The sequence below is a fragment of the Dermacentor andersoni genome, chromosome 6, assembly GCF_023375885.2.
Source record: "Dermacentor andersoni chromosome 6, qqDerAnde1_hic_scaffold, whole genome shotgun sequence".
Taxonomy (NCBI): domain Eukaryota; kingdom Metazoa; phylum Arthropoda; class Arachnida; order Ixodida; family Ixodidae; genus Dermacentor; species Dermacentor andersoni.
In genome coordinates, this window is record NC_092819.1 from 116,671,875 (window position 1) to 116,697,188 (window position 25,314).

A 25,314-nucleotide genomic window follows, 5' to 3' on the forward strand; every position below is an offset into this window, starting at 1 on the left:
TTTGTGCGCAGCAGGTCTTTTATTCATTAAATAAGATAGAGTTTAAGATACAAACCTATTACAACGTAGAATGCGTTGTAAAGTGTGTTGAAAAAAGCCGAACTTGACCAAATTGTCTTACCCTACTAGGGGAAGTAAAACCTTTCACCACTACATTGACGAAACCTTCCTATTGCCTAGGGTTGCGTAGGGCGATTGAACAGTTTTACCGCAGTCATTTCTTTCAGATTTATAGCATGTGTTAAACGTAATATGAGACAAAATGAACATGAGTCGGACATCGCGATTGCTACTTCGCACTGTTTACAGAATTACGATGCATAGATAACATGATACAGCACAACGTACATTTGGACAGTAATACAAAAGGGATTTGTTTCCTAGAAGCGGCCTCCCATACAGCCTGGGTTAACCTTCTGAGCCATAATGAGCACGTCATAACTATTTTCGTCATGCGAGTGGTTAAGTTTGTCTTCTCTGTTAAGTCAATGACCTTTTAACACGATTTCCAGGACTATCGCAACACTTTGAAAAAGTTGTTAAATATGGAAAAAGGTAAGGCGTGCAGACAGGACACAAGACAAGAGAAATGGACAACACGAACTTCTCTTCTCTTGTGTCCTGTCGACAAGCCTTGCCTTTTTGCATTATGAATCCTTACCAACTAGCTCGGCTTTCTGTCGTTCTAAGTTGGTCAAGCTTCATTGAATATATTGATTAAGTTAGGGCGAATATTTGAGAATAAAGGCATCTTGCTTGATTCGAGTTGGCTTCACCCATCAAGTGAAAAACGAAAGTTACATGCTCCGTATTGCAATCAGCTACTGTACAAGGCGCCTTACGTTGTTCGTAGTATTTGCCTTGAGCTACGGCACAGTTCTTGAAGTTAGTGTACACGACTTTGGTTGTTTCGCTGTAGCTTGGATCTGCAATACAAACAAGATGGAAACATTATTAAGTGGGACAAAAAACAGCGCTATCCGTTTACTGTCACATGCGCGAATGCCAAACATGAATAAGTGCCTTCCGGGAGAGCAGGTCCAGCTATAATTTTAAGAGCTTTGTCGAAAATTCACATTTAATGCAAACAGAAATTTCCATTGGGCGAAGAGGAAAGGGCGCGCGGCGAGCATTTTCTCCTCTCTGGCTTGTGGAAGCCGGTGAGGCGATGCTTGAAAATGTTGCCGTAGAATGCTATCGAACAATTTTGAGATGTGTTACCTCGCTCTTAGTGTAAATTACGTGACGTCAGTTCATACAGGTTCGCCGAAGAACCACTGCGTCGCCTTTCGGTGTAGCGAGGACGACAGTATACGGAGATTTTTATTGGATGCGCAAAATTTCAACCTGCATCATCAGCCGTGGTTCATTTCTGTGTTGCGAACTTATCTGGCTGCATAGGTTTTCGCTTATCGAAGAGAAGCAGCGTCTGTGAATTGCCAGCTTCAATTTCAAAACCTTCAGACTATATCGTCGCTTGGCACATGAAATAAAACACATGATCTTGAACTCCTGTGTGGCCAATGTAGTGAAACCCTGAAACAACCAAGCGGCAATCCTTAAAATACATTTACGTCAGCCAGCGGAACCATTGCCACGCAATTCAAGACTAGTAGACTGAAATAACTGTGCTATCTTCACGTTAGCTTCATTTAGGAGGTGGATGCCGTTGCTCAACACAGCGATCCCTTCGGTTTGTAAACCGGTGTGATACTTCCAAGGTTTGTGCTTCGTCCTGGCTTTTTACTCTGTGACACAGTAGTATCTGAAAGGGAACGCCTAAAAAGAATCCGACAGCTATTCCTACAATTTGAGCGAGACGGGTCAGTGTCAAAGTGAGCCAAAAAATGTTTTCTTCTTCCTCCATCACAAAAAAGAAGAGAAAAAGGAAACGTGGGATAGCACCGCAATAACACCTCGCGTGTTACCCGCGGTGGTTGCTCAGTAGCTATGGTGTAGGGCTGCTAAGCACAAGTTCGCGGTATCGAATCCCGGCCACGGCGGCCGCATTTCGATGGGGGCGAAATGCGAAAACACCCGTGTACTTAGATTTAGGTGCACGTTAAAGAACCCCAGGTGGTCAAAATTTTCGGAGTCCTCCACTACGGCGTGCCTCATAATCAGAAAGTGGTTTTGGCATGTAATACCCCATAATTTAACAATTCGCGTGTTCGCATCGCATGCTTGGACTATATGCCAACATTGAACAAGCAAATCTAAAGCTCACCACTACAACTGCTTTAGACCTTCGCACCGCCTTCAGCCTATCACTAGACCACAAGACATGTGTGACTTACGCTGTATGAGAGGCTGTTATTTCCAAGCTAAGCGATTTTATTCGTGGGCAGGAGCATCTACTCACAAACAAAGCAGTCGCGCAGTGCATCTACAGATAACAATTTGAATGCTTGTCACAGCATAGAGAGCACGACTTATCACCGCAGCAGAATGGTACCATATCTAAACTACATATTAAAACTAAAGTGGGAACGGTGCATTCAGGTTCCATCAGTGAAACAAACGTTAAGAAATTCACAGCTGATTTTCGAGGCTGATTAGCGGCCTAATCACCCGCCTACGCATTGCGATGGGTGCTACATCCACCTCAACGCCAGCAGAAACATCGGCAATCTCGAGCTAAATCACTTGAGCATGATCACAGAACCTTTTCTCGCGTAGGATACGCCACTAGTACGTCTCACAGAACAGTTTCTTACATAGGATGCGCCACTTCATGCTAAGTAGACTACGCGAGCGCTAAAATTACCACCTGAATCTGCCGTCGAGCGTACACCTGGCGTGCCGCACGTCGCATGTCAACTGCCCATAGATCGTGCCACTGCATAAGCAATATGGCTTTTTCGGCGTGGTGATGTTTGTGGCGGACGGACGTGCTTTTCCAAAGCTCCTTGGCGGCGACGAAAACATAAATTTTTGTGCATGCTTTGAGTTAACTTCTGTTCTTGATTTGCTGATTTTTTAGCCTTCAAAAACGACATCGCGGCCATCACCAGTTGATCTGCATTCACGAAAGAAATGTCAGAAAAACTAATATTGCTTTATCTGTTGTTGTAATCCCATTCCTTATGTAAATAATGATAATTTGAGAGAAATGGTCATTGACGAGGAAGGATATAGCAAAATAGGAAGGAAACATAAACGAATCATCTTGGACATGGTATGTGTAGTTGCGAAAAAGAGCAAGAAGCACAATATAGCCAGTACAAATATGAACGCTGAGCAAATAACAAATAGAGTGACAAGAGTCAAGGAAGAACTTCGCGAATGGCCAGTCATAGAGTGTAGAAATATGGTGAGGTTCTAAGTGTAATAACGACAGAAATAATGAAAAAGAAGCTGCACATCCTCGTTGGAAAGTAAAAAAGAAACCCAAAAGCTGGTGGATCCGGAAGATAAGAGAAGCGATCGCCGAACGACAGAAGGTCTCCCGGGAGCACAAGCAGGCAAAGAAGGCTCAGTAGGCAGAAGTAAGCAGAAAATGAGAAATATGCTGGGAGAAAGAAATCTATGGTTCAAATACTGGTTCAGGCAAAGTTAAAAGGTGAACCTGAACGTTGGTTGTCAGAAATACGTGAGAAAAAGGAGGCCCCACCTAGCATATTTCAAAGAATTCAAAGGAAAGCAGTAAGGTTATTTTATTCAAAATTTTCACCGTTGGATTCACAGTCTGAGCTAATAAAAAATAACAGTATCCGAATCCTTGAAACAAGAAGAAAAAACATGCGTCGAGAATTTCTTTCTTTGCTAATGAATAGAAAAATGGCCCTTCATCCTGCATCATATGTATAGTTTTTACCCACATGCCGCATCAACCCGGTTCACCAACACATTATTTCGCCGACACAATAAATGACAACGCATTGTGATGCTGCGGCATTTTTTTCTTTTTTGTTGTTGTTTTTACTTGTACCTTTGATCCTGTGTTATCAATTTCTGTATTTGATCTGCTTGGATCAGTAACATGATCTGCAGCATGAAATAAATAAAAATTTTGCAACCACATAAACTTGTTAGGCAGGAAGTCTGAAACTACACAACATATCTTAGACGAAGATGGAAACAAACTGGAAGAGGACGCGGCATTAAATTACATCCGAAAAATACCAGCGGAATTTTTTCAAAGCAGTGACGAGATTTTACTTGAGGAAAAAAAGAGTAGGAAAGAGAACCAGATGGAAAAGGAGCTGGCGCTGAGAAATTTCGGCTGGAAGAAAGTCGAAGAGAAAATTCTGAAGCGCACCGCCACAGAGCTAGATGAGGTTCTGGTTAGGCTGATTAATGAACTAGGTCCACAAAGTAAGGAAGCTCTGTTGAAAGCAGTAGAATAAAGCTTAATAGTTATGCTCGTACCAGACAGTTGGTGACAAAGTAGAATGAATTTATTTATAAAAGTAAAGGGGAGTAAGATACAATTCACTCACAGAGACTCTTGATAATTTCGTCGATAATATAAAGGATAGCAAATCAAGCCATTAAATTAAAGCTGCAAATATAGGCAGAGAATAATGACATTCTGGGAGAACTTCAGAATGGGTTCCGAATAGGTATGCGTCTCGGTGATAAATTACTTGTCCTAACTCAGTCTATTGAAATATCAAGAGTAGAAAGGAGACCGTAATATATCGCCTTTTTGGACACCACAGGAGCCTATGGCAAGGTAGACCACAACATTTTGTGGGATATTCTAGAAGGAGAAGGCTGGTGCGGTGATTGTATACATCTTTTGAGAGAGATTTCCCTACAAACTATCTTTTACGTTGAATGGGAAGGAATGAGGAGCGAGGAGAAAGTTCATATCAACAAGGGACTGAAGCAGCGGTGCCCTTTATTCCCACTACTGTTTATGATGGGCGTGGTGAGGTTGGAAACGTTGCTAGAAAGTAACATCTGGTGTATTCTCTCAACCAAACAGGCGGGTACAGTAGTAGAGCAGCAGCTTCCAGGTTTCTCTTACGCGAACGACATTGTGCTGCTAGCAAACAAGCAAAGTGATATACACTGTCTGGTCAATATCTGTGAACAGGAAGGCGAGAATTTAGGTCTGCAATTTAGCGTTAAAAACTGGGTGGTATGGTATTCAGTGAACAAAGTTAACAGACAGGGTCAATTCAAGGCCAGGAAATACCTCGGCTGAAATAATATAAATACCTTGGTATATGGATGAACGAAGGTCATATGTATCTGTAAACACGTTAGAAAAGCAATAACAGCAAAGGGGGAGAGAAATGCGGCCATAATAAAGCACAGAGCGGTATGGGGATACAATAGGTAGGAGGTGCTCCGGGGTATGTGGAATAATGTAATGGTTCCAGGATTTACATTTGGAAATACCGTTGTTTGGTTTAAATCAGGGGTACAATGAGGAGTCGAAGGCAACCAAAGGTCAGTGGGTCGCCTCGCATTGGGCGCTCACGGGAAGACTACAAATGAAGCTATGCAGGGTGACATGGGCTGGAGTAGTTTTGAAGTGAGGGAAGCTCGCAGTAAAATTGATTATGGAGAACGACTGAGGAATATAGTAGAAAGTAAATGGCCTGGGAGAGTGTTGCGGTATCTTCACAGTAAAAACATTGATTCGCAGTGGAGGAAAACAACTACGAAGCTTACAACCAAGTGGGCAACATAGCAACAAAGAACGTCAAGCGGAAAGTCAGACAGGCTGAAATAATGTCATGGGTGGCGGCAATGTAAAAGAAACCTGCCATGAGTAACTACTTAAGAGGAAAAAACGAAATCATGAAACAATGATTTTATGATAACTCAAAGGGAAGCTCATTACATTTCGAAGCAAGATCAGAATGCCTTAGAACACGCACCTATAAAGCGATATATAAGAAAGAAGAAGAAGCATGTGCTTGCTGCAGTAAAGCTAGGGAAACGATGGAGCATGCTTTATTAGAATGTGAAGATCTGCCCAGCGGACGATTCAAGCATCTCTAGCCACATTGAACGCCTTGGGTTCAGCGAAAGCAGCGGAAAGGTAAACGTGTCCGCAGTAGAGATTAGTAAACGGCGATTGGAAGATTGGTGAAAAAAAGTATGGAAACCACAAACGGAGGCGTGCAAAAAAAAGTTCACAATAGAGGTTCAGAATGTTTGGTAATGGGAAGTAATTGTGGTTCTTTTTTCGTTTCGTCTTTTTTTCTATTTTTCTTCTTTAACATAAGTAGGACAATAAGCAATATAATAACAAGAGCTAGGTGGCGCAGCCCAACGCCCCTTTCCAGTGGGTACGCTCATAGCGTCCACCCACCCATGCATCCATCCATGGTGCCACCCATGAAAAAGGGTGCATGTGCATAAATAATGCAAAGGTTAAGGAAAGCTTTATTATTTATGAAAAAAGCACAAGTAGCATTAGTGGTCACTGTCGTTTCTCAAAAAAATTTTGAGGGCCTTTTAGCACGATTTGAGCGTACCCTTCATTATAAAACGCTTCATGTTGACTTGTATTACACTAAACACAAAACTGCAAGTTCATTTACGAAATTTCGCCTTAGCTGTTAAGCAACATTGGGGATGAATCGCATCAAATGATTGGTGAACTTAGCAGAGAAATGTGCGAGTAGCGATGAATATTATTATTCAGACGACAAAGACAATGAATCGCCTGGCAGAATAAATAAAAAAGATTCACGATCGCCATGCGGCCTCTAGAGTCTGTGCACGACTACGTTTAAGTTCGTGAAGTACTCACAGGGGACCGTAATCATGTGGACGTAATTTCACCGTTTAAAGGCGAGATACGTAAATACCCAGAAGAATGTGTGTTTGCTATGTAAGTATGCAAAACACATCAAAAATAAGCCTAATCAACACAGAGAAAATATTTTACAGACTTTTTTCAGCAATAAGGCGAAACCTCCCAGGCAGAAAACTGTAAGTGGGCTTTTCGCGAAGTCACTTTAAGTCTTCATTTGAATTTGTACAGGCCGCTGTCGTCGTATGCGAACCATAGATGTCATATGAAGTGGTGTGACACCACTGGAGCCGAATATCTTACATCGGTCTGTTTCCCGTAGCAGTGTTTTCAAAGCAAAGCGAGTCGCATGCCAAACTTCTTAATCCCGTGTATCTGTACCAAACCAAAGAATGACGCTTGCTGCTTATCACTCAGTGTTGGTCGAATACATTTAGCCAGAAACTTTGTAGTCAATACTGAAACTGGACAATAATGTTTTTCTGGTATGTGGCATGTAGGCAACACTCGTCAAAAAGGGTTATAGAATCATATAAATTGGTTCGAGTGCATAGGGCCAACATTACCATATCCTGACTTCAAGTTTACCACTGTCGTTGGAAAGTGTACAATTATTGCATGTTAGGGTGCCAGAATTTGGGATCGAAACAACTTGCAGCTTAGCAAGAAGCTCGAGAACACGTTATTGACCGTGCAAAGATCGATGGAGAGAAAAAAATGCTAGGCGTGACGTCCTGAGGCAGGAAGAGAGCGATAGGATTCAGAAAGCAAACAGTGATATCTGATATTTTAGTTGACGATAAGAGGAAAAAATGGAGTTGGAGAGCGCATGTAATGCGTAGGGCCGATAACTGGTCGACCACAAAAGTAACAGGGTCGGTGCCAAGGAAAGGGAGGCGCTATTGAGGACTGTACAAAATTAGCCAGGGGGATCAAAATATGAAATTTGTAGGCGCAACTTGGAAACTAAAAATCACTGAGAGAGGCGTGCGCCCTGTAGTGGGCACAAGGATAGTCTGATGATTAATATGATACTTATGATGATAATTGTGACACTTATCTTGCGTGATATTCCTCCACTCGTTCGGTGTTAGACCTCGCACATGCGTACATTGAATAAAACTTGTATGCTAGAAGTCCATCGTATATTTCGAACATCGTGCGATATTTCACATGGATAATTCACGAAAGAAAATCCGAACCAATTGAAGCCTCCAAATCCTGTAATGCAGATTTATTATGGCTGTTTCCCATATCTGTAGGCGCAAAATATTGAAGAGGCCAGGAAATTTAGATAAAAATTCATTACTGCACAATCAATCGCTTAGCAAACCTATTGTAATACCGCGTATATCTTGAAAAGGTTTTACATACGTAATCAAAAAGCGTAATTATAAACACTGATATCCACAATGTCCGCTGACGCGATGTAGAGTAATTTCCTTACCTGCACGTAACGTCAGAAGTTTGAAATGAAAGCTGTTAAAAATGCAGCAGTCTGGGTGCGTTAGCGTTTGCACCTTATTACAAGATATACAGAAATAAATATATTGAAATAAATATACTTTGTTCAGTGACCACGAAAGAATAGAAAAAGTGCGCTTGATAAGACACTGAAAAAAAATTTGAAGGCAGTGGCATTGCTTGTTTTAATACTGGCTGTAAGAAAACGCGTTGCATTTAGGAGTGGTCTTTATTGGCTATGACGATGTGTAGAATATCTTATATTTGTCTGTGTTGCTGCTGTGAGAGTTTTTTTAAATGATGCGTCATGGCGTTGACTGCTGCGGGATAATGTGGTTGTGTGTGGTTGTGTGTGTTAACGTTTCTGCTGCTTTTCCTGCAAAACTATAAAAGGGTATTCCATACTTTGTATGTACCTGCACATCTCCTTCTCTCACGATAATAAACTAGGCCATGCTAGACCGACTAAAGAGGTTTTTTTTCATAGCTTACTTTTTCTTTCTGTTTATTGTGTTATTGAAATTGTGGTACGCTGTGCAAGTTTCCCAAAATCATGCCTGGTGAAAAAGGCATTGTACGGCAAATATGAGTGTGATTAACTTAGCGTATTATAACACCACTCTGGTTTCTGTCTGCCTTCACATATGACTTGGAAACACCGCACGATTGAAAACTTTGCTCTGTTTGAATGCTGCAGGTACTCAGAAAAATCGGCCGTACGCATATCACTATGAGTATCGAAACGAATCTAATTCGCCTTGAAAGACCAAGTGACACAACCTATTGCCCTGTTTTTCGCTTTTGTGTAGCCTGAGTCTTCAATGTTCTGCTACTGGCATTTTCATATCTTCTCTGTAGCTCAGCGCTCCTCGCTCAACGTAAGACCCAGGGCGCGGGATCGAATCCTTGCTCTAGCAGCCGCATTTAGATGGGGGCGAAATGCAAAAAACGCCCACGTGCCTTGCGTTGAGGGCACCTTAAAGAACCGCAGGTGGTGAAAATTAATTTGGAGTACCACAGTGAGGCGTACTTTATAACCGTGTCTTGGTTTTAGTACACAAAACCCGAGAATTTATTATTTTTTTAGTATTCTCACTCAAAACACGTTAATATGCCTTTCTGTAGACATTATTTCATTCTCCACAATTGGCTGCTTTTGATGCCGACCTTTTCTCTTCTCCGTAGCTGACTTGCATTTTCTGTCGTTGACATTTTAGTTCAGATTTAGTTGTGGGCTAGAGGGTTCTGGATCATCGTAAACGTTTAACTGTGCGAACAGGCAAAAAAAAAATGCCTCCAATGTACAGTGTGAATGCTAGTGGACTGCGAAGCTGTAAACAACTAGAACGATTGCCCATCGTGACGTGCATTGAAATTATTCACGTGGCAACATCAGGAACCAATTTATCTAATGTTTAGGCTAAAATGCTTTGACAGCCCGTGGCTTGGCTTGCGCTGTTGCTTTGTGCAATTAGAAAGAGTAGACAAGTGAGAACCGGAACTCGCCGCATCTAGTGTACAGGCTACTTTTCAGGAGTCCTCACTATACATGGCCTACCCGTAACACTGTCAGAACGCAAATATGTTGGTAGACGGGTTGTTCTAGCTCCTGCGAAACTGCAAGATCGTCGCTCTCGGCTCCGTATAATACAAACTACCGTCGCCTCGGCCGCTTACGCAACTGTAATCTTTATTGGGAAATGTACGCGGGGAGCATTACGTACTTCCCATTGTCTGTAGGCGCAGGAGCGCCTTGTCATCAATTATGCAGCTGGGATGCTTGTTTCGAGTTTGTTCTTTAAGGAAACGTATGCATTTCCGTATATTGCATGTGCGATTTCAAAGAATGTATGCACTGTTCTTTTGAAAGGAAAAATTCAGCGTATGCACTGTTCGCTTCACATTGCTGAGTGCTTCAAGGCTCCGCACTGCGGGGGCATAATCCGTTGCTTTTTGCGTTATGTGTCATAGGGAATGATAGTTTTCTGTCGACGTTAGGCCACAGAGAATTCCAGGCATCCTAGATATACATAGCTTTGCTGTAAAACAAGGTGAGTAGGCAATGCACATGGATATGGCTTTCAACCACTGCTTTTTCAGGAAGTGTACGAAATCTATGACATATTGGAAAAACGAAAGAAAAAAAAGAAACAATAATCACTAACACATGGTCACTGCCTAGTTAAATAACTTGTCCTTCTAACTATATCTCAGCCTAAAACTGCTTCTCTTTGTACGAGCGAGGTAAATCATGCTCACACATGCGTCATACCGTTTAGATGTTTCTGCTGCTCTGATTATTGGTATTGTTACGGATGGGCTGGGTTTATTTACAAGGTGATAGATGAGGTGCTATAACGTAAAACTATTCCGAACTTCTCTATTCCCATTCTGCAATCAGCGCTCCGCGATTGGTCAAAATCTTTTTTGGACCGCCCCCTCTGCGCCTGTCTGTCACGCGACGTCACGGAAACCATGACAGCTCCCCAGCTGATATGACGTGTACAAACTGATTATCGATGCTTTAACTGCACAAAAGGAAAATGGTTATTTTAGATTCGACGCCTTTTCGCCATTAGCCCTAGGCTATTGGTCAAAAGCTTTCCGGCTGCACCCACTTCGCCTGCCTGTCATGCCACGTCACAAAACCGCGAAAAATCACTGCGTCAAAGTGACGTGTGCGTTAAAGATGTAATAATATGCCGAACAAAACTGAATTTTCGTCTGAATAGCCGCAGACTTCCCTGTTCCGAAAGGAATTAATGATGGCTGCCACCGATCGCTCATACACTGGCTACTTGCACCTGCCGGAGAGCATGGGTTTATTTGCGTATAATAAAACTTTCTGCGTGGCCGTGTAGCGTTTTCGAGCACTTTCGGTGCGATTACGACATCGTTCTGCCAACTCTTCTCTCTGAGGATCCGTTTTAGCGTCATTATTAAGCTTCCGTTGCATGCCACGGCAATTTTCAACCAGCCACCTCAAGCAAGTAAGGGAAAGCGGACCAATCGCAGACGCCGGCACCACCCTCTTCATCCGGTTATCAATTTTCAGTGCATTGGCTCGGCCCCATTGAATCCCTCTCCACTTGAGCGTACTCCTCTCCCCTTGTCAGCCAATTAGGTAAGACAAGCAGCTCAGTGTAGGCAACATTATTCGTTTTTCGAGCAAACAAAAGTGACCTCCTATGAACGAGGAGAGCATTTGATTGGCCTGTTCAGACAGCCCTGCGGGTGACCGCCCAATGCTTGCGTCGGCGGTTACGCAAATTTGACGTCAGGAGATTGGAAGAAAAACATATTGGAATAGTTTTACGTTATAGGGCCCATGGGTAGCGTAGAGCAAGGGACAAGACGATCATGTAAGGTGAACAGGCAGTGGCCTGCTCCTCGCGCACGTCTCTAACTTGTCATCTTTCGGATGTGTCGTGCAGCGTAACAGTCTCTCCGGGAGCAGGCGAATCCCTCCGATCGAGTTACACAGCTACACGGTGGTGCAGTTTCAGTAGGGCGACGTGCATGACTTGCGTTCTGCGCGACCGCTGGTTGAGCGAAGTTACTCTTGCAATGACGCACGGCCCGTCACTCGAGCATATTATTTTGATATATGCGCCGGTGTATCGTGACAGAAATTTTGTGGGGAGCTCCTCTTTCTGTCCAGGTGTCCAAAACCAATGTTCCCAGGAGCAAATGTGACGAGCATAGGTCTAGCGTCATAAGCAGCCTTGGCACGACCTTGAGAGAAGAGAGTCCGGGGGTGGGCCAGTCGACAGGCTTATTCGACACAACCTAAAGTCTTGCCTATTGAAGAGTCATCATCTGCAGACCAGGGGAGGGTGGTGTCTACGAAATGTTGGGAGTGGCGAGCACACAGTAGAAAGAAAGGCACATAATCTACGAATGCATGCTTGGAAGTATTGTAATCGTACGTAACAATTTGTAAAAAAGAATCCCAATTCTTGTCATTTGTGGAGGCGTACATGGCAAGCATGTTGCTCAGTGTGCAATTTGAGTGACCAGTTAGGCCGTTTGTTTACGGCTGGTAAGAGGTTGAGTGCTGGTAATCACATCTACAAAGATGCAGTAGTTCTCCAACAACGTTCGCAGTAAACTGCCGTCCACGATAACTAATCACCACGCGTGGAGCACCGCGATGGAGGATGATGGAGTACAGCCGGAACAATGAAATGTCAGCTTCTGTCGCCAGAACAAGTGCCGCCGTCTCAGCATACCGGGTCAAATAGTCCACATGCACCATAATACAGCGATGTCCAGTAGCAGACTTGGGCTAGGGACCCAAAAAGCAGACACCAACATTTTCAAATGGCAAGGTGGGCGGCTTAACTGGCTGCAGGGCACCCGCAGAAGGCGTCGTTAACTGCTTATGGCGTTGGCTAATTGCACAGCTGTAAACGTACTCCTTCGCTGTCTTCCAGAGATTGGGCCAATAGAAACGCCAGCGCTGTCGGTGGAGCACCAGAGCAAAGCTAAGGTGGCCTCACGTGATGTCATCGTGCATGCCAGGAAGGATCATAGGGCTGACTGTCTGGAGAACCACTAGAAGGAGTGAGCGCCTTCAGTAGAATGATTTTTCATATACAATAAACCGTCAGAAATAATGAAAGCTCTATGCTGATTACCAAGCGACGTGTAGAATAGACTGAATGGAAGGGTCATGCTGTTGCTCATGTTTAAAGGCGGTGGCATCAAGAAACTGTTCTGAGATGGTAAGGAGGTACTCATCGAAGTCATCGTCCGTATCGCGCATGACTGCTGACGGAAAGTGAGACAAACAGTCAGCATCGGTGTGAGAGCGACCACTCTTGTATCTGAGAGTAAAGTCGTATTTTTGAATTCATAATGACCACTGAGCTAATCGGCTAGATGGATAGTGTAGTCCAACCACACAGCAAAGATAATGGTGGTCTATCCCTATTGTCAACTGCCGGCGGTACAAGCATGGTCGAAACTTGTGGTTGGCGGATACTACCACGAAGCATTCTAATTCGGTTACGGCATCATTTCGCTCCGCCTTGGCAAGAGTACCGCTTGCATAGGTGATGCCTTGTTGGCGGACACCATGTATCTGCACGAGTGCTGCTGCGACGCCCAGACCACTGATATCGGTGTGAAGCTCAGTTGGAGCTTCAGGATCAAAGTGGCGCAAAATTTTAGCTGAGGTGAGCAGAAATTTTAGTTGACAGAACGCACACACACAGTCATTACAGTCAATCTACGTAAATTGTATGTCCTTGTGAGGGAGCTCCGTGAGCGGATAAGGTAGGCTTGCAAAGCGCTTAATAAGATGGCAAAAATACGAACATAATCTGAAAAAATTGCGGAGGTCTTTCGCCATCTCGGGCTGGTGGAAGTCAGGAAGGGCTTCAAGCGCCTACGGCTCTTGATGGATGCCTTCTTTGTCGACAAGGAAACCCAAACAAGTGTTTCACACTCATCAAAGTGGCACGTTCTGGAATTTGAAATCAGTCCGGATGCTGTATGCAGTGAAGGCAACATTGTTCACCTTATAGGGGGGGGGGGGTGGCGCATGGGTATCTGGCAAGTAGCCATAGCGCAGATTGTCAGATTAGAAGTACGAGGGAGACTGTAAACTGTTAATGGCGTCATGTACCCAATGAAACATCCTTCTGTGACTGCGTTTAGGCGCCTGTAGTCGACGCAGAATCGCGATGAATCATAGTTCTTCGAGACCAGTTCAACTCGAGCTGCCCACACACTATTGGATTCCTAGATGACGCCTTTCTGTAGGATGTCTATAACTTGCTTGGCGATCACTTTGCGCTCGGTTGATGAAACGCGGTACCGCTTCTGTCATATTGGCGACGCTGTTGCAGTGTTCATTAAGTGGTGTACGCGGGAGTGCGCTGGTGAAAATAGATGCTCTTGTGCAAAGTCGAACACTGAAGCACAGGGACAAGGAGCTCTTGACGCACATGTTGATGGGGAGAGGGGAGTGAATAATTAATTATTTTTATAGATTTCGAACAGTACTTACTGAGCGACGATCCTGCGTCCGTTGAAGTAGGAACTGCACGAATGCTAACAGCACAATCTTGTTCAAAGTGAGCTACCTTCAGTCCGGCAGTGAAAATAACTGACTCGGTGGACCCCAGTCACCGGCCACACGTGAGCACAACCTTCTATAGCTTCGATAAGTGAGCGAGGAACTAGTACATTCTTCTTTAGAGTGTATATATATTCCAGGTTCAATTAGTCCACACCAAAAATCAACACGGGCGCGCAGCGAGGTCCCTGGAATGAACATTGCCATCTGCAGAGGCACACGTTTTTAATTCCACGCATACGTCTTGACGATTTCATGGAACCTCGTCTAGTGCTGATGGTCTGAGAATGCTGCTGAGCGAAGTTTCAACAGCCCTGCATTCTAATGTTCCTTCAGACTCCCATAAAAAGTCAATAGCAGGAATTACGTACTGCTTGCGCGTACGAGTACAGTAAATTGCGTTCGAAATGCCTTTCCACAACGGTTATCGCAACTGAACATATTCCCACAGGACGTAAGAGTTCACTGCCAACCGCCTGAGACGTGTTGTTTACGCCGTCGAGACACACACTTTGTTCTTCAACAAGGCGATCGGCGGAGAAATTTGAAGAAGTGACTGTCCCGCGACGTCACCACTATCGGTCGCACCAGCTGCTTTCCTAGCACCCCGCACCTCCACAAATATACTTCCCAGTGGAATAGATTGAATTACAAGATAATAGATGGTTAACATAGCGCGAGGGACAGAGTGGTAGTGCAAGGCCAACAGGCAGCGGCCAGATCCTCGCGCACACCTCTACTTTTCCTGCATAAAGATGTGTCGTGCAGCGTGAAAGTATTATAACCTTGTCAAACAAAAAGCGGCTAAGCACTTCTCTGTCATCAAAACGTCGTACGCACCCACAAGTTCGGCAATATAAGCCTAAATTACCGGAAATGGCTGATTTCACCTTGTGGTAGTACTTTTCTTTCTCTCGTTTAGCCACCGGCCAATTTGCCCTACATATGTCTTAAGCGAGGCTCACTTGAGACCGAACCGGGGACGGTACGTTTACATGAGGAATATTATAAGCAGTACGAAACGCAGAGGTACAGGAAACACGAAGATGCTCGAATTTGGCCCAGGCAGCACCCAACCTCTTTCGTGAAAGTCACCTCGTTTGCTATACCATAAAAAGCGGAATTATATTTGGCCGTACCTGCTCAGTGGTTGAATGTACACTGTTGTCCAATTTTTCTTCGCCCTATCAGCCTTGGCAACGCCATTCACAATTGTGCAACGTTGGCGAGTTTGCCAAACAAATACTGAATATAATGCACGAAGAAAAACTACACAATAAGCAGAGACCTCTACTTGGAAAGCTCGTTAATCGCGCCTTTCTTGCTTGTACATCGGATAGGTCGCATTGCAGCCACCGCCCTTCTACTCCTGCAGTAATGCTGCACGTCAAGCAGATTAGGTAGCTGTCGCTAAGCGTTTTAAAATTTGTTAAAGGTGTTCTTTTAGAACACCCTCCCCCCCCCCTCCGGTATCGTGGTGTTCACTGAATGCCCGAGAAATCAATGTTTGCAATCTATGTTCTGATTATGTTAAGGTAGGGACTCAGACTGCAGAGCCTCGCTATTTGTTATCGTTTTATTCTGATGTGTTTAGAGCGCAGCTGTTGGAAATAGGTTTCACAAACCAATGTGTGATTTGGTATTTGCCGTAGTTACCAGAAAAGGGGCACGGGCCACGAACAGAGATGTTTTCTGTATAGTTGTTTTAAATTCTTGATTGTCTACCTAACAACTCGTATCACGTGTAGATATTTCGTCATAACGACAATGCTGTTCACGCTGCTTAGGTTTGACTGCACTGCGCTATAGTTATCTTGCGAATTTGTCGAACTTACCATCTTCTGGGGTGTAAATGAAGGTGTCCGGCGTTGGTCCAGCAACTAAGTGGAAGGGCACAACTTTCCTGCATATGTAAAATACGATGTCCACTGCAGAATAACTATACCAATTTAGTATTTACCATGAATGCCTATTACTAAATGTCTAAACAGTCTCATTGAGTAACGATACATTATGGAACGCAGAGAGATAGACATTTCATGTACAAAAAAGGCACACAGATTCGCCAGAAGGTGTGCACTTTAGCTTGCTATTCTATATGTAGCAGCATTTTATTTACGTTTTTAGGAAACATGCACATACACACATACGGATTAAAACTCCATAATTGATGCTTGAACAGGCAGCCTAGACGGAAATTACGGAAATAAGGTTATTAAAGCAGGAGAGCAGCAGACAAAAAGGTGAAGTCGTAATGCATGTTCGGAAATTTCAATGCACTTTGTAAACCTGACATCCAATGTGGAATCGTTCACAGCATCGAGGAATGAGGAAGTTTACATATTTAACACCACTTCTGAGTTATGTAAACAAACGCTCGGCTATTTAGTTCAAGCATTTACCTCTATAGATTAATCTTCCTGGATGTGCAAGAAAGCGGAACGTAGACACACATGGTTAAGGAGAATAGACTGAAGGTATATATATATATATATATATATATATATATATATATATATATATATATATATATATATATATATATATATATATATATATATATTGACACGTGTACTTATCTTTATCGGGCAACCACGTTTCGCCGCCTAACAAATGTAATCGCACAGCATGGGACGCGCCTGCATGTATCCGAAGTTTCTGGAAAGTTATCGATGCTTCTATCCGCTGTCTGTTGTCGCCGAGACTTATGTTATCTGATTTCATCACCTGACGCGAATGGTGTAGAACTTTGTGGAAGGCACGCGGGTCCGAACGATTAGTCTGGAACATTCGACGACTGCTCTATAAAAGCCGACCCGCTTGACCCGCAGATCAGATTTTCGACGATCGCCGACTGTGTTCGCCGCTTTCGTTGTGCTATAAGTGTAGCCTGTTTTGTGGGCACAGGTTCGCCCAATAAAAGCTAGTTTTGTATTCCACCGTACTGCTTCTTTCTTCACCGTCACTACCACGTGACATCTGGTGGAGGTGCGGGGCAATATATATATATATATATATATATATATATATATATATATATATATATATATATATATATTGTTACGTGTGGAAAGACACAGACGAGAGATGCTATTTACACGCTATTTACACTGGAGCCAGGCAGCCAGGCTGACACTCTCTCGTGCCGAGGGCACCAACCAACTTCTTCGTCGTTCTCGCGGCTGCTCGTCTCTCGCGGAATCATATCGTAATATTACCCCCCGGCGGCAAAAGCACCGTCACGGTGCTGTTAAATATCCAAGGGGCATGGAGAGTTGTAGGGCTTGAGGCGGGCAACGTGGACAATGTCACTGGTTGTCACAGCGGAGGACGTCGTGGGCGTGGCTAGAACGATTTCATAGGTGACATCGGTCACTTTGCGTATCACGCGATATGGGCCTGTGTAACAGAAAAGCAGTTTTTCACAAAGGCCGACTTTACGCGATGGTGACCAAAGCAACACGAGGGCTCCGGGCACAAAATGGACATCACGGTGACGGAGGTCGTAGCGTTGTTTCTGCTTGTCTTGAGACACTTGTAGACGAGCGCGTGCAAGTTGGCGAGCATGGTCAGCATGGGCGATTGCATCACGGGCATAATCGCTAGTTGAAGCTGTGGCGGACGGAAGCACAGTGTCCAGTGGTAGCGTCGGTTCGCGGCCATACAAGAGGTAAAACGGGGAAAAGCCAGCAGTTTCGAGACGGGAAGAGTTATATGCAAAGGTAATGTAAGGTAGAGCCAGGTCCCAGTCACGGTGGTCGTCTGAAACGTATTTGGATAGCATGTCTGTAAGGGTGCGGTTCAAACGCTCAGTGAGGCCGTTCGTTTGGGGGTGGTAGGAGGTGGTAAATTTATGCTGTATTGAGCAGGCACGCATGATGTCGTCAATGACTTTGGCCAAAAAGGTGCGGCCGCGGTCTGTAAGCAATTGACGCGGAGCACCATGCATCAATATAATATCATGTAGCAGGAAGTCCGCAACATCAGTTGCACAACTGGTCGGAAGAGCACAGGTTACGGCGTAGTGGGTCGCGTAGTCCACCGCGACTGCAACCCACTTGTTTCCTGATGTAGATTCAGGAAATGGGCCTAGAAGGTCCAAGCCGACACGATGGAAGGGCTCGGCAGGGATGTCGAGCGGCTGCAGGTAACCAGCGGGGAGCTGGGAAGGCTTCTTGCGTCGTTGGCAAAGTTCACAAGCGGCGACGTAACGTCGTACGGAACGGGCAAGGCCCGGCCAGAAAAAACGGCGACGTACACGGTCATAGGTTCGAGATACGCCGAGGTGCCCTGCCGTTGGTGCGTCGTGAAGCTCTTCTAGAACGGTGGAGCGGAGGTGTTTAGGTACTACAAGCAGGAACTCAGACCCGTCTGGATGAAGGTTACGACGGTACAGAGTACCGTCGCGGAGGACGAAGAGGCGTAGAGTAGCATTAGCCGTAGAGTGTTCAAAACGGTCGATGAGTGCTCTGATGTAGGCGTCACGGCGTTGCTCGTCGGCGAAATGAAGCAGCTGGGATACCGAGAATACGCAAGAAGCACTGGCAATATTGGAGGAGTCAGAGTCGTCAACAGGGTAACGCGACAAACTGTCAGCGTCTTCGTGCAGGCGGCCAGACTTCTACACCACGGAATATGAAAATTCCTGTAGCCTCAAAGCCCATCGACCAAGCCGGCTTGTAGGATCTTTGAGCGATGAGAGCCAGCAAAGAGCATGATGGTCAGTGACTACGGAAAAAGGGTGACCGTAAAGGTAAGGACGGAACTTTGCAACCGCCCAGACAACAGCAAGGCGTTCGCGTTCCGTAATGGAATAGTTGCGCTCCGATGGTGCTAGGAGGCGGCTCGCATAAGCAATAACGCGATCCTTGCCACGCTGACGCTGGGCTAAGACGGCACCGACGCCATGACCGCTGGCATCTGTACGTAATTCTGTAGGGGCATCAGGGTCGAAGTGGGCGAGAATGGGTGGTGAGGTTAGAAGAGTGACGAGACGAGAGAAGGCGGCCGCTTCTGCAGTACCCCACGAGAAATGTACGCCTTTCTTCAAAAGATTAGTTAGGGGCCTAGCAATTGTCGCAAAATCTGGAACAAAACGACGAAAGTACGAGCACAGCCCTACAAAACTTCGAACGTCTGCGGCTGTCTTCGGAACCGGAAACTCTCGGACAGCGCGAGTTTTGTCGGGGTCAGGCTGCACTCCGGAAGCGTCAACTAGATGGCCCAGAAGAGTAAGTTGTCGGTGGCCAAAACGACATTTCGATGAGTTAAGTTGCAGCTTCGTCTTTCGAAATACATCAAGTATAGTTGTGAGACGCTCAAGGTGAGTGTCGAACGTGGGCGAGAAGACGATGACGTCGTCGAGGTAGCAGAGGCATGTGGACCATTTGAAACCTTGGAGCAAGGAGTCCATCATACGCTCAAAGGTGGCAGGGGCGTTGCATAATCCAAACGGCATTACTTTAAATTGGTATAGGCCATCAGGTGTGATGAACGCGGTTTTTTCTTTGTCCATATCGTCAACAGCAATCTGCCAATATCCCGAACGAAGATCAATAGACGAGAAATATCTGGAACCGTGCAGGCAATCAAGGGCGTCGTCTATACGTGGGAGCGGGTAGACGTCCTTTTTTGTAATGCTGTTCAGGTGACGGTAATCTACACAGAAGCGCCACGTGCCGTCCTTCTTCTCAACCAACACCACAGGTGACGCCCAGGGACTCGATGAAGGCTCAATGATGTTTTTATCGAGCATTTTGTTCACTTCATCTTGAATTACTCGGCGTTCCGACACAGAAACTCGATACGGTCGTCGGTGAATATGCACAGCATCGCCAGAAATAATGCGATGCTTGACCGCGAGCGTCTGGCCTAAAGGGCGATCGTCAAAGTCGAAAATATCGCGGTAGGACGATAATACTTCGCGAAGGTCTTCAGCCTGCGTAGAGGACAGGTCCGTCGCAACCATTTTCTTTATGTTGGGATCGACGCCCGAGGCTGGCGCGATGGGCATGCTAAGGTCGCGAGAACCATCGGTCGATAACGCTGCCACGTATTGGTCGCCGAGACAATCAATGGTGGCAAGGCAAATACCTTGCGGTAGAATTTGCTTTGCCAATCCAAAGTTACTGACAGGCATGCGAGTGTGGTTCGCAGTAATAGTAACTATACTGTGAGGCACGGTGACGTCATACTGTATTGGGATGTCGGGCAGAGGAGTGACGAGGTACTCGCCATCAGGAACTGGTGGGAACGACAACAGTTCAATGTAGGCTATGGACATTGGCGGCAGGCGAAGAAAGCCGGTGGAGCGTAAGCGGCAGTGGGGTGCGTCAGAAGGTTCTGCGAGCATCGGCAACTCGAGGCGAAGGGTACTGGAAGAGCAGTCAATTAGGGCAGAATGGGGTGAGAGAAAATCGAGGCCGAGAATAAGGTCGTGGGGCAATGAGCAATTACAGTGAAGAGTACAGGAGTGTGGCGGCCGGCGATGCTGACACGTGCCGTACACATGCCGATGATAGGCACAGTACCGCCATCCGCAGCGCGGACGACGCGTGCCGACGCTGGGGTGAGGAGCTTGTTCAGTCGTCGTCGGAAGGCAGCACTCATAATAGAAAGATGTGCTCCTGTATCGATGAGTGCCGTGACAGGATAGCCGTCAACGTCAACGTCAAGAAGGTTTCGGTTAGTAGGTAACGTGAGCAGAGGATTTGAGGGCAGGGTCGACAACGCAACTTCACCTCCAGAAGCTGCAGTGCCTAGTTTTCCGGCTGGGTGCGGGAGGCAATAGGCGGCGAAGAAAAGCGGCGGGGTTGGGGCGAATGAGACTGGTGGCGGCGGGGTGAGGGCGAGCGGCTGTAGCGAAGGTTCCGAGCAGGGACATCAGCAGTAGTAGGTTCATGGCGGGTGGCATAGGGTACAGAAGGTCCAAAGGTGCGGGAATAAGTGGGGGCGTAAGTCCGAGGAGGTGGTGGCCATCGGTTGCGGCAGTGACGGGCGACGTGGCCGATGCGACAGCAGTGGAAGCAGATCGGCCTGTCATCAGGTGTACGCCATTCGGACGGGTTGCGGCGAGATGTGGCAGAAAAGGACTGCCGGGGACGAGGAGGGCCGCTAGATAACTGGGGAACGCTGGGTCGAAACGTGGAACACACGGTGTTCAGACCCATGTTTTCAAATTCCTGTCTGACGACAGCCTGAATCATCGCAAAGGTGGTTGCTGGCGGATCGGGATGCGGCGTGGAGAAGGCTGGCAAGGAGGTGGCCTCGAGTTCGCGGCGAACAATGCGGGTGACGTCATCACAGGTGGTGGTCTGACGTGGTCGACCCTCACATGTCGACGTAGCAGCAGTGTTGGGTAGGCGCGCAATGTGGTTTGAGATACGGCGGCTCTTAGCCTGTTCAAGGGGACGGCATTCTTTTATAATGGCATCGATAGTCGACACGTTGCCGAAAACAAGCAAATTGAAAGCGTCGTCGGCGATGCCTTTTAGCACATGTGCCACTTTATCTCCTTCGGACATATGATCGTCAGCTTTACGGCATAGAGCCAAGACGTCGAGGATGTAGGAAACGTATGGCTCTGTAGGCGACTGAACACGAGATGCAAGAGCCTTTCTCGCGGCAGCCTTGCGCGCAATGGGGTCGCCGAACAATTCCCGCAGTTCCACGTCGTGGAATTGTGCTGAAGGCCAGCAAGCAAGGGTCAAAATTTCATATATGCGAACAAAACAACTTTCGAAATCAAAATAAAGCATTCCATTATCCATGTGATCAAGGCAAATTTTTCATTTCAGACGGGCCAATATCTTGTCCATCCTGCTCTCAAGTATAGTCGGTAGGTTACAAAGACCAAAAGGCGATGTATTATGCTGTATTGTGAAAGGCAATGTATAGCGGGTCAAAATAGCTGTTTTCTGTGATAAGAAGTAGTCATGAGAGTTGCCAGCAACCAGATTACGAGTGAAGAGAAGAAATGATCTCAGCGCTTTGCAAACAGTTCATGGCCTCGTCCATACGGAGAAGAGGGTGAACATCCTCACGAGTGATCTCGCACAAGCTATGGTAATCGATGTCGAACCAGATTGTGTCGTCTTTATTTTTACGAGGGCTGCAGGCGGCGATTAATGATTGGAAGATGGCTGAATGATGGCTCTCTGCAGCATGTTCTTTTCTTTGTCATGGATTACATGGTATTCAGCAGGGTAGAAGCGATAGAGGCCCTGCAACAGAGGTGCGTGAGACTCAGCGTCAATACTGTACGTTAATGTGGTTGTGTGAACTCTAACAAAGTTTGTTGACCGTGAAATGAGGTACGGAACAGTTCGAGAAAGGTAAATCAGTTCTCAGGGCATAGCGTCTAGCTCATTGCCAATAGCATCCTGAAATGCACGTAATTTTTGGGAGCCGAGTGAAATGGATGACGGGGGTAGTGTGCTGAGCGGCGGGTAGAGCTGCACACCTGGCAGGAAGTCAGAAGCATTGAGGCATAAGATAAGGTGACGTCCAGAGGCTAACTATGACCAAGAGCTTGGCGACGAAGAAGAGCTCAAGTGTGACTAGGAAGGAATTGACGAGACCACCACTTTCGACTTGGAGGACCGCATAAGGCAATAAGGGGATACTATACTATACCACGGCGCTGCAGTTTTTGCTTTTCTCTTCTTTCTTCTTCTCCGCCCTTAAACTGGCTCTCTCAACTACTACACGCAGAGACAAAGCAACAGCGCGCGCATTAGATCCCATAGATGAGATGAATATTTACAATTAGTATTAGGGTTATAATGATATTCGAGTGCTGATTGCCGTGCTATCGTTTGCTAACGAAGCTTTCCCTCAAGTCTAAATATTTTAAGGCAGTTTGTCGTGTGCGTATCATGGCTACGCACGCTTATATCGCATTCCGTTTCTCTACCACGGGTGCGCTTTAAAACCACGGCGCTGCAGTTTTTGCTTTTCTCTTCTTTCTTCTTCTCCGCCCTTAAACTGGCTCTCTTCACTGTACTACACGCAGAGACAAAGAAACAGCGCGCGCATGCGATCCCATAGATGAGATGAATATATATATATATATATAGAGAGAGAGAGAGAAAACTATCAGTCATAGCTCTTGTAGTATAGCCCTCTGGGCCGTTTCCTTTTTTTTCGAAAGTAGTCCTATTAGGGTTATTATAATTACACGAAGGTATTTCGCACTCATCAGCAGCAGTCCTTGGTATAGTTATTCTGGCGGCTAGCTTCCCACGCTATGCGTGCCGCCATCGCACCTGGTTAAGCTTTTCCTAGACGCTAGAGTTAGGCTTTGTCCGCGCAACCTTGAGCGATCGGAAAGCGCGTTTCCCCCTCTTGGCCGGCGGAGAAGGGAAGCTTCGTTCCGGCCGCGAAGCTCTCCACATCTCTGTAAGGTGCCTTGGGGATGTCTCGTGCCGAAGATGCCCTCTCGGTGAGCGCATATTTCACCCCTCATCTTTTAAGAGGTTCAATACATACAAGCATTTGCCTAGCAAACCAGATTTTTTTTTCAAGGGAATTTTCCACGTCTCAGTAATTTCTCTCGTCGTATTCGAGTGCTGATTGCCGTGTTATAGTTTGTTAACGAAGCTTTCCCTCAAGTCTAAATATTTTAAGGCAGTTTTCCTAGCCTCTAAAGCCGCTCGAGTTGGCTCTTCTCCTTGAGCGGCCATTTTTCCTAGAAAGTATGCCTTTCAACTACTCCGCCCTTAAACTGGCTCTCTCAACTAATACACGCAGAGACAAAGCAACAGCGCGCGCATTAGATCCCATAGATGAGATAAATATTTACAATTAGTATTAGGGTTATAATTATATTCGAGTGCTGATTGCCGTGCTATCGTTTGCTAACGAAGCTTTCCCTCAAGTCTAAATATATTAAGGCAGTTTGTCGTGTGCGTATCATGGCTACGCACGCTTATATCGCATTCCGTTTCTCTACCACGGGTGCGCTTTAAAACCACGGCGCTGCAGTTTTTGCTTTTCTCTTCTTTCTTCTTCTCCGCCCTTAAACTGGCTCTCTCAACTACTACACGCAGAGACAAAGCAACAGCGCGCGCATTAGATCCCATAGATGAGATGAATATTTACAATTAGTATTAGGGTTATAATTATATTCGAGTGCTGATTGCCGTGCTATCGTTTGCTAACGAAGCTTTCCCTCAAGTCTAAATATATTAAGGCAGTTTGTCGTGTGCGTATCATGGCTACGCACGCTTATATCGCATTCCGTTTCTCTACCACGGGTGCGCTTTAAAACCACGGCGCTGCAGTTTTTGCTTTTCTCTTCTTTCTTCTTCTCCGCCCTTAAACTGGCTCTCTCAGCTACTACACGCAGAGACAAAGCAACAGCGCGCGCATTAGATCCCATAGATGAGATGAATATTTACAATTAGTATTAGGGTTATAATTATATTCGAGTGCTGATTGCCGTGCTATCGTTTGCTAACGAAGCTTTCCCTCAAGTCTAAATATATTAAGGCAGTTTGTCGTGTGCGTATCATGGCTACGCACGCTTATATCGCATTCCGTTTCTCTACCACGGGTGCGCTTTAAAACCACGGCGCTGCAGTTTTTGCTTTTCTCTTCTTTCTTCTTCTCCGCCCTTAAACTGGCTCTCTCAACTACTACACGCAGAGACAAAGCAACAGCGCGCGCATTAGATCCCATAGATGAGATGAATATTTACAATTAGTATTAGGGTTATAATGATATTCGAGTGCTGATTGCCGTGCTATCGTTTGCTAACGAAGCTTTCCCTCAAGTCTAAATATTTTAAGGCAGTTTGTCGTGTGCGTATCATGGCTACGCACGCTTATATCACATTCCGTTTCTCTACCACGGGTGCGCTTTAAAACCACGGCGCTGCAGTTTTTGCTTTTCTCTTCTTTCTTCTTCTCCGCCCTTAAACTGGCTCTCTTCACTGTACTACACGCAGAGACAAAGAAACAGCGCGCGCATGCGATCCCATAGATGAGATGAATATATATATATATATATAGAGAGAGAGAGAAAACTATCAGTCATAGCTCTC

At 45.7% G+C, this 25,314-nt stretch overlaps 1 long non-coding RNA gene across 1 annotated transcript in view; it reads right to left on the bottom strand.

The window, feature by feature from the left end:
* Positions 1-25,314, bottom strand: part of LOC126522265 (uncharacterized) — an 83,044-nt gene that overhangs the window by 16,811 nt on the left and 40,919 nt on the right. The window contains exons 2-3 of the long non-coding RNA XR_011894975.1: positions 16,106-16,173; positions 843-926 (exon numbers count right to left, since the gene is read on the bottom strand). This is a non-coding gene — a long non-coding RNA (uncharacterized lncRNA). The remainder of the gene's footprint in view (positions 1-842; positions 927-16,105; positions 16,174-25,314) is intronic.